At 44.0% G+C, this 13,725-nt stretch overlaps 2 long non-coding RNA genes across 4 annotated transcripts; one reads left to right on the top strand and one right to left on the bottom strand.

The window, feature by feature from the left end:
- Positions 1–3,614: 3,614 nt before the first annotated feature.
- Positions 3,615–6,242, bottom strand: LOC144287737 (uncharacterized). 2 transcript variants are annotated; one of them, XR_013355499.1, is made up of 3 exons: positions 5,968–6,242; positions 4,882–5,879; positions 3,615–4,762 (listed from the first exon to the last, which is right to left on the bottom strand). It is a non-coding gene; the product is annotated as an uncharacterized LOC144287737 (long non-coding RNA). The 2 variants fall into 2 exon arrangements; XR_013355500.1 differs by having other exon boundaries at positions 3,615–5,038; positions 5,246–5,879.
- A 3,533-nt stretch (positions 6,243–9,775) lies between these two features.
- On the top strand, positions 9,776–13,512 carry LOC144287736 (uncharacterized). 2 transcript variants are annotated; one of them, XR_013355497.1, is made up of 2 exons: positions 9,776–10,057; positions 12,843–13,512. It is a non-coding gene; the product is annotated as an uncharacterized LOC144287736 (long non-coding RNA). The 2 variants fall into 2 exon arrangements; XR_013355498.1 differs by having other exon boundaries at positions 9,776–10,593.
- The last annotated feature ends 213 nt before the right edge of the window (positions 13,513–13,725 follow it).

The raw sequence follows: 13,725 nt of genomic DNA, 5'->3' as shown, positions 1-13,725 counted from the left end.
AATTTTACAAAGTATTCTTCTGAGATATCAGAAAGCCATGGTTCTGAAAGGATGGACAGTGAATCCCTGGGAACTTTAGACCTTATATCTATTTCTTGAAGAACATTGGGAATACGGCTACTGTCGTGAGAAAGGCAGGTGAGGTCTGGGATCTCAAAAGAGAAGGGTTCTTTACTTGAAGATGTTATGAAGCAGTCCCTTTTTAAAAAAATAACATTATGATCCCACCAAAGAACCGGTAGTCTGATAAAGAGGTCAAGTAGAAGAAAAATAGTCAAATAAAATATGCAGGATTTTAAAATAATACTGGAAATAGATATTACACATGTGGGTACTAGCCATCCATATGTATACATACCTAGATGCATAGTTAATAGAGTTCTTGCATATTTACTGAACTGAATGGAGAGAATGAGGTTAGTTGTGAAGTTCTATGGAGAAGTTGATATTTGAATGGACGTTCTTAATTTGGTGTCATTTCATTAATTCAGTAAACAAAGCATCAATCCAGGCAATGCTAGGTCTAGGAGATGCCCCAGATAAGGAACCATGGCACTGCCCTCAAGATATTTTCACTCTACGGAGGAAGGCAGATGCTAAAATCAATAACCACTGCTCTCCAGTGTGGTCTACTTTTACCAGACAGGGGTACCTATACTCTGCAGTGCTGACACTTCCCAGGGAAGCTCTCAAGCATCCCCATGTGCTTAGAAGCACCACATCCAGCTTTGTCTCCCTTTACAGCCAGTGAACCTGCAGGCAGACCCAGGATTGTGTGCATCACTTACATCAGACTCAGGCACCCCCTCGTTGCTCCCAAAGCATCAGTCCAGGTCCAGATGCTTGGGTATGTAGGTCGCTCCAGCTCTAGACAAAATGGTTGCTGAGAATTTCATACAGTCATGCCAGCTCAGTATCTCCTCTCCCTCCGGGGGCACTCAGGTGTCTCTCCAGTGTCACCCACTTTGAAAGGGGCTGTTGCAGGGACTCAGTTCCTTCCCTCCCAGAGGTCTTTGCACTCCTAAGGAAAACCCCTGTCTCCTTTGCCCAGAATCTAGATGCCAAAGGGAGGTACAGCCTCTGCTAAAACAGAGAAAAAATATGAAAAGATGATTCAGCCATTTGGCACCCCCTATATTGACCCAATCTAGGAGTGACTTGCATCACCCCTATGTGGCCAAGGGCAGGCAGTCAAATGACTTTTTTCTAATTGGGAAGATCCTCTTCACAGTGATCTGCTGCCCACGCCCAGATGTTTAGGAGATAGGAAATGGTTTTTATACTTCAATCTCACTAGCAAGCTACACACACACAATTAAATACTTATGATTGTGTGGAGTATTGCACAGAAAAGCACAAGGTGATGTGAATGCATAAATTAGAACTTGGGAGTATAGGCTTTCCCAGGGGGATGATGGGTAGGCTAAGGCCTGCCAGGTGAGTCGGAGTTCACCAGGTAATCAGAGGGCAGGTACAGGTGTGCGTAAAGGGCCGCAGACCAAGGGAGCTAGCTTGCCCAGGCAACTAAAACACAAAGGTGACAGTGACCCAAGGTGAGGCTGAAAAGGGGCCACCAGGTCGGGGTGGGGGGCAGGGACAACCTAATGCAGGCCGACAGGGAGTGTGTATTCATGCAGAGTCCACAAGAAGATGCAGAGAGTATCCTCTAGAAGAACCTCGGGAAGCACAGGTTTGCACGGCGGGACAACGTCTCCACTGGCCACAGCAGTAAGAAAAGCAGGGGCAGTGATGGTTGACAAGGCGAGTTTTCGCAGAGCAGCCCTGGATTAAACTTCCTGTCATTTCCCCTTTTATGAGGGAAAACGTGCCGGGTCATGACTCTCAAAAGCTGTTCAGTAATAATAACGGCACCACCAATAACAAAGCATATATACACAGAAGAGAAAGAACAGAAAAGCAAAGGACAACATGTTAAAAATAAATGAATCTGGGTTTATTAGCCTCCTGTTGCAGCTGTAACCAATTACCCACAAACCTGGTGGTTTGCAACAGCACACGCTTATTCTCTCAAGGTCTCGAAGGCTCCAGGTGTAAGGCCAGTCTCAGGGGCTGAAGTCGGGGGCAGCAGGGCTGGCGGTGGGTGGAGAAGATCCGTCCCTCGTCCTTTCCTTGGCTCGTGGCCCCTTCCTCTGGCTTCAAAGCACATCACTCAAGCAAGGCTGCTTCTCTCCTCAGCGTCTCCTCTTTACAGTCCAATCTCCCTGAGCCTCCCTCTTGCAAGGACAGTTCTGGTGACAGTGAGGGCCTGCTTGCATTATCCAGGATAACCCCATCATCACTCATCACAGTGATCCCATCTGCAAAGTCCCTTTCTGTCCTACAGGATGACACTCTCAGAGGCCAGGCATCAGAGCCTGGATGTCCTGGGGGGCTATTATTCATCCTACCAAACCAAGTACAGGGAATACAGGAGCTCTCCATACCTTTTTGAGTACATTTTCCACACATTTGAAATTATCATAAAATACAATGTTTTGAAAAGATGAACAAGTTTGGAAATAAATCATCTGGTCCCCAAGTAAAGGGTGTCAACTTCCATTCATCCAGTCCCTCCAGCTCTCTCTCCCTTTGCTTCATGACAAATATTAAATCATACATGCCCAACAGCATCTTGATTCCAACACCCACGCGCTTCTTTTTATTTTAAAGGCAAACGCTAACACAATGTGAATCCCCCACTGCTACCTTTTATAAAGGCTGAGAAAAATCTTGAAGTTGCCCCAGCACTGAAATTTATAAATTTAACCTTGTCAGAGAAGACATGCTTCTACAATCTTACAAAGACTCTAATTATTAAAGAGCTAAGGAACAGTCTTGGGGGATTTTTTTTTCCTTAATATTCTTGCCTGCACAGTGAAGTAACAATCCAACACAACTGTGAATGTTGCCTTGCACCTTCCCTGGGTCTCTCTGCACACCACCACCTGTGCATGCGTGCATGTGTGTGGTCTGAGCTTCCTCAGTGCTGTTCCAGCAGCACGCAGGACTCCTCGGTGGCCCCAGGGGTTCCAGCCTCTCATATTTACGCGGGGGTTGGGGGGGAAGCCTCTCCTTCCTTCTAGGCTACTTAATTTAGATCGTTTATGAATGCTGCCTACTGAACTCTCCTGCTTTATTATCATCCTATTGTCCTGACAGTATTAAGGCTTTTGTGTGATGGGAAGGGCAATGGGACAGAGAACTCGTGCATGAGCCAGGGTTCTAAAGAGCTGAGGAGGGTCCTCCAAAATTCTGCAATCCTCCCTGCCCCACAGCACACCCGACCTTCAGACCCAGAGGAATGACAAACCAAGTGATCATCCTCATGGCAGGTGTTCAAGCAACAGCAGTCAGGGGAGGAAGAAAGGCCCAGAAGACTGAGGCTCAGAAGCTAGCTTTGTTTTTTTTGTTTTTTTTTTTTTTTCTTCCTTTCCAAATGGTTTTTTATCTTATTTTATTTTTTTAATAAATTTATTTTTTGTTGATGTTCAATTTGCCAACGTATAGAATAACACCCAGTGCTCATCTCATCAAGTGCCCCTCTCAGTGGCCGTCACCCAGTCACCCCCACCCCCCACCCACCTCCCCTTCCACCACCCCTAGTTCGTTTCCCAGAGTTAGGGGTCTTCATGTTCTGTCTCCCTTTCTGATATTTCCCACTCATTTTTCTCCTTTCCCCTTTATTCCCTTTCACTACTTTTTATATTCCTCAAATGAATGAGACCATATAATGTTTGTCCTTCTCCGATGGACTTATTTCACTCAGCATAATACCCTCCAGATCCATCCACGTCGAAGCAAATGGTGGGTATTTGTCGTTTCTGATGGCTGAGGAATATTCCATTGTATACATAGACCACAGCTTCTTTATCCATTCATCTGTCGATGGACACCGAGGCTTTAGTTGACGTGTCCTGGGCATAAGTGGCACACAGCCCCGGCCAAGGCAGATTGTCAGGTGGATATAAAGATAAACTCAGATTTTAGGGAAACAACTCCCTTCTAGGAAGGATCTGGCCAACTTGCAACAAAACCTTTGAAAATCTATACCAGCAATTTCCTGAAGAAAGTTCTCTGAATTACAAAAGAGGGGTTGGGGTGGTGGGGGGGGAGGCTTTGGACTTTCATTTGGACTTTGAATCGCTAAACAAACAAGGGATGTTAGACTAGAATCATAAAGAGATTTTGCAGCTTGTGCCTTTCCAATATTTCCAGAATAAAAGGAACTCCTGAGGATTTTTGTACCAGCACTTTTCATTGAAGAGCATGGGGCCGAGGAGTAGATTAACTGTTTAAGACCATTTTCCAGAATATCTGCAGAACCACCTTCCTCAGTCCAGAAGTCATTTGCTTCCCTGAACTAAAACTCCTCAGGTGCCACCCCACAAATTCCCTTTTCTATCATCTTCCCCAAAATCAAGTGGGGACGGATGATGCGCATCAGTGTGTTTCAGTATTTTATCTTGTGTTTCCACTCTGTTATGGACTGAATATTTGCATCCTTCCAAAATTTGTGTCTTGAAATCCTACCCCTCAATGTGATTTTACTGGGAGGTGAGACCTTTGGGAGGTGATAAGGGCATGAGTTAGAGCCCAAGGAATGGAATTAGTGCCCTTATAAAAGATCCCAGCTCCCTCCCTCCCTTGCCCTCCCACCTTGTGAGGACACAGGGAGAAGATGCCATCTATGGATGAGGAAGCAGGTCCTCACCAGACATCTGGATTCGCGGACACCTTGATCTCAGACTTCCAGCCTCTAGAACTTCAAGAAATATATTTCCATCATTTATAAGCCTTCCCTCCACTCCCCGCCTAGGGTATTTTGTTAAAGCAGCCTGGATGGATTCCACAAATTCCTTCGTAACAATTTTGCTCATTTACCTGATGAAAGATGCCCTAGCGATGGCTCCACATGCTCCAGATGTTTCCCCACCGATATTTGGAGATGAACCTCTAACTGGAATGCACCGTCAGCAAAAAGGAACCAAGTTAGCACTTTCCCTTCTGCAGCCATCACCTCTTGGATCTCTGTCGCCTTCTGTTTAACAGAATGATAGAGGAGGCTCATTTCTTCCATCTTCACTACAGCTTTATCTTATTCTAGATTTAAGGAACACTTAGGGAACCAGAGTGATTTTAACCTCTTGCCTCTTCAGTCTTCATCTCTTCTCAGATCAAAATCACCATCTATGCAGTTAACTAGCTGGCTCCCGTGACAGGTTTGCTGATTATTCCCCCTACTGACCTGCAGGACATTTCAGCAAGGTGGCTGCGAGCAGGGGGTGGGCTCTGGCTTTATCTGATATGTGTCAAGACAAGTTCTGATGGCATCCTCTTTCATTTCAGCTTCTTTGAAACCTCACGGAGAGAGGACTTGAGTTTCCCCAGACTCTCCTACTTTCCAGTGTTCTCATTTTCAAACTCAAAAATCTGAGATTTCCTCTCCTCCCACTCCTGTCTCCTCCACCTCCATCTCCTCCTTTCCCTAAAAGAGGAAAAGATCTCAGGTTGTTTAACGGACAAAGGGGAACCATGTTAGTATAGACGTGCATGAATATGAATGAGCTCCCATTTCAGGTGTTACATAACCATGGCTAAGAGAAGAAGATTTTCCATTTAAGTATTAATGCGCCACAGAAAGGAGGCTGTTGCCAAATCAGGTTTCCCTGATCTGAAGACGTCCTGGGATTTTTAGATGTTTAGGTTTCTGATCCCATGAGGCGGCACACCATGGCCAACATCGCACACGTGTGCTCTGTTTCGTGAGCTCTGGCTGTGGGGTTTCTCCTGGCCACATCAAGTGATGCTCCTGGAAGCCACTTGAACAATGGCTGTCGTGCACTTTAACTGGTAAGAGCTGTCGGAAGCAAAGCTTGATGCTGAAATATGGACAAATCTACAATTAGCTACTCAAGACACATTGTGAATTCGCCTCCATTAAATAATTGACTTATACAAAGATTTTACATCAGCATCCACGATGCCTTCGTCTTTACAGACATGTCTAGGCTTATGAAACTCAAATAGTGATTGCTCAAACTTCACCAAATTGGAGAGTGGGTTGGCTCCCTCGGCGGCTGTGAAGGAAATCTGTTCCACGGCTCCCTCCCAGCCTGTGGTGGTTTCCTGGCAATCTTTGGTGTTCCTTGGCTTGTAGAAGCTTCGCCCTCATCTGTCTATAAACATATGCCTGTGTCTGAGCTTCTCTTTATAAGGACACCGGTCATATTGGATTAGGGACCCACCCTACTGCATTATGACCTCATCTGAACTAATTACATCGGCAAGGACCCTGTTTCCAAATAAGGTCATGTTCTAGGGTAATGAGGGATAGGAATGCAACATTTGAATTTGGAGGGGATGCAATTCAACCCATAACATTCTTTCCTTTTCCTCTGAGACTTAAGAGAGAGAAGTGGATTTCACCACCTAGGTTGCTAGAACTTTACAATCACCCTCCACCCACTGCACACTGTGGGGAGCTCCACAAAGCCCGTCCTCCTAAGTAGGACTCCACCTCTGTACCCCACTCTGAATTCTCCCCCACGTTAAAAATCTGCTTTCCAGAGCTGTACTGCTTTGTAATCGATGATGTTGTTATTGAGAGAGCCTGTCCTCCCTGGGGCGCCAGGGTGGCTCAGTTGGTTGTGCATCTGCCTTCGGCTCAGGTGGTGATCTCAGGGTCCTGGGATTGAGCCCCACATGGTGGGGGGCCGGGGGGGGGGGGTCCCTGCTCAGCGGGGAGTATGCTTCTCCTCTCCCTGTGCCCCTCCCCCCTGCTTGTGTGTGCTCTCTCTCTTTCTGTCAAATAAATTAAAAAATTTTTTTTTAAAAAACAACAGCAACAAACCTGTCCTTCCTGATTCTTCAACTCCAAAGAGTAAGCATCTATTGGCTACAATGCAAAGGGGCAGGGCCAGATACCAGATACCCTCCAAACCAGAGGCCAGAGGCCTACGCTCTGTACCAGCTCTCCACCCTGAGCTCATGCCCACCAGCTTGAACATCTGGCCCTCCCTCCATCTCTTTGCCAGTGCTCTGTCTCAATCATCTTCTGAGTTATCCCCACTTTCTGAAATATGCCGCCCTTCCAGGACTCCTTCAGAACCCACCTGCACAGATCATTGGTCAACCCCCAAAAGTCACCCCAGCAACCCCATATGCAGCACTCATGGTGTCCAGAAACTTCTAATTCTCAAACAGGATTCTAACCTTAGAGCTTCAAGAAAGTCATCCACTAAATAAAATCACCGTATCTGTTCCTTTCTTAGTGAAAAAAATCAGGGTCGTCAATTAGGTTAGTAAAAACTCCTTTTTTATCAACTGAGATCATTCTCGGCAATGGAATACCATTCCTGAAAAGCTATCTTATCGGTGAACTTTGGTGATGGGGATGGGAGGATGACCAAGAAAATCTGTTTGTGCATCAACCATTGAGAAGTTCTGTAAGAGGTGGATGTATTTCTTGATGTTTAATTTGCCCTTCCTATTTTAAAGTACCACATCTCTCTGCAAATGTTCTTTTGGAGTGTATGCCATTTTTTAAAGATGACACTCAGACATCACAAATGCTGCTCGGAGGGAATAGTAGATATTTAGTTGTCAGTAATATGGAATCAGCATGATCTCTCTTGCTTTTTGCTCTGTTCAGAAAATGCGAAGGACAATCCCCTTAGCATGGGCCACCTCATGTTCTCTCTGGGCCATCAGAGAGTTGGCTCACAGTCTTCTTTCCCTGGGTGTCACCCTGCAGCCCTAAAGGCTCACCAGGGTCTTCAGTTACCCTGATGTTTGTTTAGGACCTAAATCAGAGCAGCCAGGAGCCCTGTTGGCAGGCAGGGCCAGCATGATGGGAGAAGCACAACCACCCCCGCCCCTGAGGCTGAGCACAGGCTGTGAGTTTGCTCCCCGCCACCAACTTTACAATGTGACACTGTCCTGCCAACAGCACACAACAAGCAAACCAAATCTGTAAAACTGCTCTGGCAATGGGAATCAGAACTCTGGGGCATTTTTAAGTAATTTGGAAATTACTTTCAGCTCCTCCTTTTCCTTCCAAAAGACAATATTTTTTTAATGCAAAAAGAAATTCCAAGCATGGCAATGCCCTCCCTTTCCAATTAATTTTATTTATGATAAAATAGTACATTCACATTCATTTTCCTCTGAATAAACACACACATACACACATGTGATCAGATTGTGGTTAAGTTATACATAATAGAGAGAGAATGTATATTCAAACTCATAGTGCAAACATGCACTTTGTTTGAATCATTCAAAATAAAATAAAATATGCTTGGAGTAAAGTCACCTTAATAGTAAAAACTCAAATTGAAAAAAAGGCGAAGTTAATAACCTAACTCACGGCTATCAAAAAACAGTAGTGTCTTTTTAACAAATGGTCCTTTTTCAGTGGCCGGAGATAATTTCTAAGTGCTTATTACCCACCTGAGCATGCAAATTTTAAATACCTTGCTCTATTATATCCATTCTATGACATCAATTCTTTCAGCAATTTCCTTGTAAAATTAGATTTGTGCTCCTGCTCTCTCCCGCAAAGCACTGAACCAAGAACGCTGGTGATCTCAATTGCCTTTCATGCCAGATTTAACCTTATGATACATGCATTAAATACAGATTAACATCTTGTCTCGGAGAAACTCACATTTAGCAGACTGGCCAAAGTTTCATGAAAATATAAATCAATATACAATTCATGAAAAGAAAACTAGCAGGGTAGAGACTCTGTCTTCTTCTTTCGAGGAAAATATTATTTGCTTGGCTCAGCCACTGCACACACGGGTAAGGTGGGCTTTTATGCAAGACAAGGAACCAAATGGATTTACCTAAAGTTATGGACATGAACAAAATGAACTTTTCCCAGCCCACAAATTTCAATTTGGTAACTGATTATCAGAAACAAATATAAGAATTCTGGCCCAATTCCAGTAATGTCCAAGGCTGTACTTAGGTGGACGATGCCTTACTTAGATGTACTTTAGCGTTTCTCTGGAACCTACACAAGAACTGGGGTAGAGTTCGGTCAAGAAACCAATGACCTTCAGGAATTCACTTCAAGACAGGACAAAAACTCTATCTCAGCAGACAGCCAGTCCTGTAATTGTGTGATAGCAGTTAGATGGATCTTTCCATTATTTCCTAGAACAGGGTAAATGCAATTTCCACTAGGAGAGGCTCTGTTCCCACTCCTCCTCCTGTATGAGAGAGATTCCAGCAAGGCTCCAAGAAGAATGACAATCAGCTGGGGACAGGTCCAAAGAAAAAAACCCAAACTGCCATTTCTACCAAAATAACAGCCACACAATGTAATCAATATGTTGAAAAAATGGAAGAAAGAAAATGACAGATTTTTCTTTTTAAAAGTCACATTACCAATCCTAAGCCCTCTGTACTCTCCTGGTATTATTATATCCTTTTTCTAGAAGCCGAATCATATAAAATATCACTCCTATTTCATTATTTCAGTGTCCTTGGAGATGTTTGCCACTGAGCTTTCTACATAACTCATGTTCCTTTCTTAATACTGAGAAATGTAGTTCTTAGACTTGAAGGCAGAAATTGGCCCTACAAGTCGGGCCATCTGAGAAACTGACTCCGTGATGACTAGCAGGTTGATGTCATTCTTATTTCTTACTGTTTGCTATAAACATGAGTGTTTTTACACTCAGTTGTTTCAATGGAACCCTTGAGAAGTAAACTAGAATCTTTACGATAAGACATGTTGGAATAATTATTGTGGGTTCCAGTTCTATCCACGGAACACCTGTTACTACTGGGGAAGCCAGAAACACTTTTTTTCCCCCATCTTAATTCAAATTCCAAATGAGATTATTTTTTCCACTGAATAGACAGTTCTTTGAATGCCACCATGAAGCAAAAATATTGATAGATCCAGGGTTAATCACTCCCAAAATTATATTTGTGCCTAAATGGAAATACCATTCCAACAACAAAGATATTTCCATCACTGGATTTATGAAATAACCCTGAATGGAACTGGAAAATTCTGACTCTACCAGAGTATGATGCTAAGGTAAATGATTCTTCTATTTGGTCTCCGCAGAGAAAAGTTCACTCACCCTAGAAAAGTGTTAACCCGGGGACAAAGACCCACTGCAGAAATACTTCTCTGGTGTTCACAGGACTCAATTTCTAGGAATTATCTGCAAGAACTCCTTAACATGCCTTAAATTTGGCAGCTGTATGTGCAGAAATAGAAGAACCCAGTCCCACAGAAGTATGTTCAGGCCCCTTGGCATTTGATTACACAGATAGAGGGGAATACGTTAAAATGCTCCTGTGAGACCTTCTTGTGTAGGGATGCCAGGTCTGGGGCTAGGGAGTTGGCATCCCCAACTGCCGTGGTCAAGGTATGTGGAACTGAGCAGAACAGCCTAAGAAAACGTGGAGCTTGGCGAGAGATGGGGCGGCACAGATTTCCCTGGTTGGTCTTCTCAAGTTGAAGCCTCAACTGACCCATCTTCATTCATGACCTTCCCCGGCTTAGCCTTGGAGGAAACCACCGTACTGGGCGAACACGCTTGGGGAGAAATGAGCAGCCTGATTACGGTGAGGAGGAGAGCGAAGAACGCCTTGCTATCAGCTGAAGAACACCTAGGCTCAGCTCGGACTAGAGGGGTTTTCAGAGTGGATTTAAACATGCCCATTTGAGGCACCTGGGTGGTTTAGTTGATTAAGTGTCTGCCTTTGATTCAGGTCGTGATCCTGGGGTCCTGGACTCGAGCCCCACATCAGGCTCCTTGCAGGGAGCTTGCTTCTCCCTCTCCCTCTGCTGCTTGCTCCCCCTGCTTGTGTGCTCTCTCTAATAAATAAATAAAATATTTTTAAAATTTTTTTAAAAATTAAAAATAAGCATGCACATTTCAAACTATAACGATCAGAAAGTAGGACCAGTTAGTTTTTCTTCTCTGAAATCTTGAAACAGAGACACTTCCCCCCACCAGAATATCTAGAAGGAATACTTAAATTTATATTTATGTTTGTTCCTTGGACAAGGGATTAAAACCATATTCGTGATAAATGCAAATATTTGTGTAACAGCACTCTATAGCTTCAGAGCGGTCCTGAGGAATAATTCCTCCAGAAAAGTAAAATATCCCTGTATGATATATTATATAATAATGTTTAACAGAGTAACTGAGTAAATAAAGTTAGTCTAAGGTCAAAGGTGCTAAAGCCAGCGTCAAAAATGAGTTCTTTAGCAATTTATTGCTTTCGGCAGTGTGCGCCAACTTTTTTTTTAAGTGCTTAGGCATACTATCCAAGCTAAGAATAGAAATCCACAGAATATGAAAAACAAGCACCACTTTCCTTTTATACCACTATCCAGAGCAGCGTGTAAATCAAATTAACTCAAACCCCAAATAAGGTAATCAACTCATTTTTTCTTATATATAGGTTCTTAGGATTGCAATGATAATAATGACCTTTGGGTTATTCCCTGGAAGTTTGTGACTAATTTAATTAAGAAAACCTGAGGTTATTTCCAGACAGTTGCTACATTATTGCCAAGTATAAAGATTTATTTATTTATTATGAGAGAGAGAGAGAGGCAGAGACACAGGCAGAGGGAGAAGCAGGCTCCATGCACGGAGCCTGATGTGGGACTCGACCCCGGGTCCCCAGGATCACGCCCGGGGCTGACAGCGGCGCTAAACTGCTGAGCCACCTGGGCTGCCTTATTGCCAAGTATAAATCATGTTAGCCAATGCTGCTTTAATGGCAGGTCTTGCTCAATTTCTCAAAACAGAAATAAGAAAGGGAATCACCATGTGAAGCAGGAGACATCAAAAGAGATTGGGCAGCAATGTGCCTTCACGTTGACCATCACTGAGTCAGAAAAGCCACAGGGCAGCGGTGCAAAGCCCAGCCCAAGGAGCAGGGATGTGAAGGCAGGGCGGCTCCGAGACAGGCCTCCTCTACCATCTCTGGTAAGGAGTTGGCGATCTCCCTAGGAAACGAAACAAAGTCAATAAAAACTCCAAGGGCTAAGCTATCTAACCAATGACATAAATAAGAAACACAAAGTGATGATTGAAAAAAATATATTTTAACATCTTAGTGCTCTGAGCATTCTACAAATATGAGAGACCACATGGGGTAGACTGGAACTATTTCACAAACCCACAAGGAAACACACCAAAGGGTTTTTGATTCCAGTGTGTGTCACCGCCTGGTACTACATATGAGAGGCTGCACAGCATTGGCAATTAGCGGGGAATGCACAGATGCTGATAAATTGAGGTGGACCCTTGGCACATGGTTTTCCTCTCATGATTCATTTTTTTTAAAGCCAACAAACATGAAAGCAAAACCACAGGTGGGAGAGACGAGAGCAATTTTGCAAAATTTATGGTCAATCCGACTCTGTCAGAAATCCCAGGAAGAGGAGTGGTGCTTCATGCAATGGCACAGCGCCACAACCACTGAAATCCCAGCATGCAGGAGGACGCAGGAGTGGGGTGCAAGCTTTGGGGGCTCCGGTCACCAGAGAGCAGCACGTGCCTCCCTCTCCTGCAGGAGGTGGCCCTGTCTACCATGGCTAGTAAGCCTCAGCTTCCATAGCTACTACTCTTTTATAAGATGCTTGTAATGGCAGTGACATTTCTCAGTTATTTAAGACATATGGGTTTGAACTCTACAATATGCCCAACACTGTGGTGACTACTTCCCATTCAAGCTTTCCAGACCTCATGCCTCTGTGTAACACAAGTCAAGAATTTCTCCATGATTTTATCCATACGAATTCAGCAGTAAGTTATAGTGCCTTTTTTAAAAAAATTATGTATTTATTTTAGAGAGAGGGAGCGTGCACACTCACGTGCGAGTGGGAACAGGAGTAAGGGAGAAAATCTCAAGCAGACTCCATGCTGAGCGTGAAACCCTAAGTGGGGCTCCATCCCATGACCCAGGAGATCAGGACCTGAGCCAAAACCAAGAATCGATTGCTTAACCAGCTGAGCCACCCAGGCACCCCAGTAAGTTTGAATGCTTTTAAAATCTATGTGAAAAATAAAAAAAATATAAAAAAATAAAAAAAAATAAAATCTATGTGAAAGCTTTATTTTTCCTACCTACAGAACATTAAAGCTCTGTTTTAAAAGAATATTTACATATATAGTATGATCTCGGGCTGCAGGCCTGAGTGGAGATGCTGTGGCCAGTCTCCAGAGGGTACCACCACTGCGGAAACACACAGAGACCCACATATAGCCGTGGAGGAGCGAGGGATTCATTTTCACTTCAAAGCTCCATCTGGAGTATACAATTCTTACTATTTGTCAGCATTACTTTCTGATCAGCACAGACACGCACGATGAGATCTTTCTCCCCTCGGCAGTGGCAATACTTCTGCATGTGACGTTACTCCAAAAACTAGAAAAAAATCCAAGAGCTTTTCCAAAATCAAAACCCAGTCCTATCACCGCCTACTCATTCTCAGCTATGACCATTAAAAACTCATAAGAATGCATGGAGTACCTTTATTCACAGTTAACCACTCCCTGGAATAAAAGCAGCAAAGCACAGAATTCTCAGCTCGAAGTATTTGGGTTTACTCAAACACAGCTTGAAGAAGCTTGGATTAGGGCACAGCCGTGGATGAAAGGCCACTGGACCTGCTAAGTCAAATCGTGACCCACTCAGAGTCTCCTCAGCCTTGGTGGGGGCAACTCGCCATGG

The sequence above is a fragment of the Canis aureus genome, chromosome 17, assembly GCF_053574225.1.
Source record: "Canis aureus isolate CA01 chromosome 17, VMU_Caureus_v.1.0, whole genome shotgun sequence".
NCBI classification, from domain to species: Eukaryota; Metazoa; Chordata; class Mammalia; order Carnivora; family Canidae; genus Canis; species Canis aureus.
This window is presented reverse-complemented; position numbering and strand designations above follow the sequence as displayed.